Source organism: Pelobates fuscus, chromosome 12, assembly GCF_036172605.1.
Source record: "Pelobates fuscus isolate aPelFus1 chromosome 12, aPelFus1.pri, whole genome shotgun sequence".
In the NCBI taxonomy this organism is placed as follows: Eukaryota; Metazoa; Chordata; class Amphibia; order Anura; family Pelobatidae; genus Pelobates; species Pelobates fuscus.
In genome coordinates, this window is record NC_086328.1 from 19,389,529 (window position 1) to 19,391,226 (window position 1,698).

Consider the following 1,698-nt stretch of genomic DNA (forward strand, 5'->3'; position numbering starts at 1 on the left):
AATTCTTGTCATGATGCATCGCTTGAATTAACAGACATTAAAGATGACTGTATCTGATGGAGAGGTTTCTGCCAGAGATGCATAATGTAGTGCAGGCTTTGTATTAAAATGATTAATTGTCCCGAGGAAACACATTGAGCAACTGAACCTTCAACAATATGTCATGCAGATGGCTCACGTGATCTCGCTCTGAAAACTGTGGCTGTTGTGCATGGAATGTTCAAGTGAGCCTTTCCAAGGCATCTGTGCATTAGTTAACCCTTCGGAGAAAGGGTAAAATTAAATTGGCACATCTACGTAAGCAGCTTCTTTAAATAGTCTCCTAGAAAAACAAACAGGAAGCCATCCAATTAGATTCTATAAGGCATCATTCAACTGAAGCCACAAGTATGTACAGCCCACTCCCACTTAACCTTTGCAGTTAAAATGCACAACGCAAGTCTAGCGGCAGGAGTTGAGCCAAATATATTTATGGGACTTGATAATTAACGCAACCTGTAACAGCCTGAGAAGAGGCAATTTTTGTCTAGCAGCATCTTCGTTAATTAGCAAGTTTCAAAGTTAATGGGGGATAGTTTAATTGCATGAAGCATGGGTAGGCCACATGTCCTGCACCAAAACAATCTAGAAAACATAAATAAGATTAAACTAGGAGGGAATCAGGAAAACCAGAGAAGTTTTTTTGTATTTAAATAAGCAAGAAGTATTTAATGGGTCCTACGCACTCCTAAAAAAAAAAAAAAAAAAAAAAAAAAAGAAACCCCCCCCACCCCCCCCCAATACAACTGCAAACATGGTTATATCAGAGTTATCAAAATTAGAAAGTTAATTCCAAATTCTAAGTCAATACAATTGGCTGAACTTGCAGATCGGCTATTTTGTTTGAAAATGGGAGTTTCACACTTATTGGCTTTTTATTCTATCGCACCAGTCACAGTAATAGTCTAGTGGAGGATATCATAGCCAGAGGTTAATATAGAGATGCCACTGCCGTACCCTTGTCTCTGTGGAATGTACAGAGTCGCTTGCAATCACTATGTAAAATATGCCCATTTGACTTAAGGCGGAAAAGTGTAAACTATATTAAGAGCATAACAATTTATTTACTAGCAAAATATATACATATATGAATTTTGGTGCTCTATAAAAAGGTTTCACATTGTGATTTATGCATGGCCAATTTACTTTTCAAAGTAAAAGCTTTTAAATTAGGCAGGCCTAGACCAAGTCAGCACTGTATGTGTATCTATTAGTACTGAATATAGCCGGATTCTTGTTACCAGGCTCAATATACCATTTGGGACACAGACACACACAGTTTTCTTTTTAAAAAAACACTGCTTCTTTATTGAAAAATACATATTTAGCAGATTAAAAAAAAAAAAAAAAAAAAAAAAGTCTTAAAATATTTAAAAATAAAAAAAAAACACAACATATGCATCAGTTCATAAAACATACTAGAATAGAGAATTGCACTTTTCTTCGTAGCAAAGTTTGTGAGTTCAGTGTTTAACATTGAGCCCATACATTGGTAGAGCAGCTAGATTTAGTCAAATATTATATAGCAGCAACCAGAACAATGTGCTCAGCACACAGTTTACTAAACATAAAGTGCCCTTTGAAGCAAGTAACGTCCCTTGACAAGAAAAAGTTCTTTGATAAAACGGGCAAGTCCACTCCAAAAATATATATAATAAA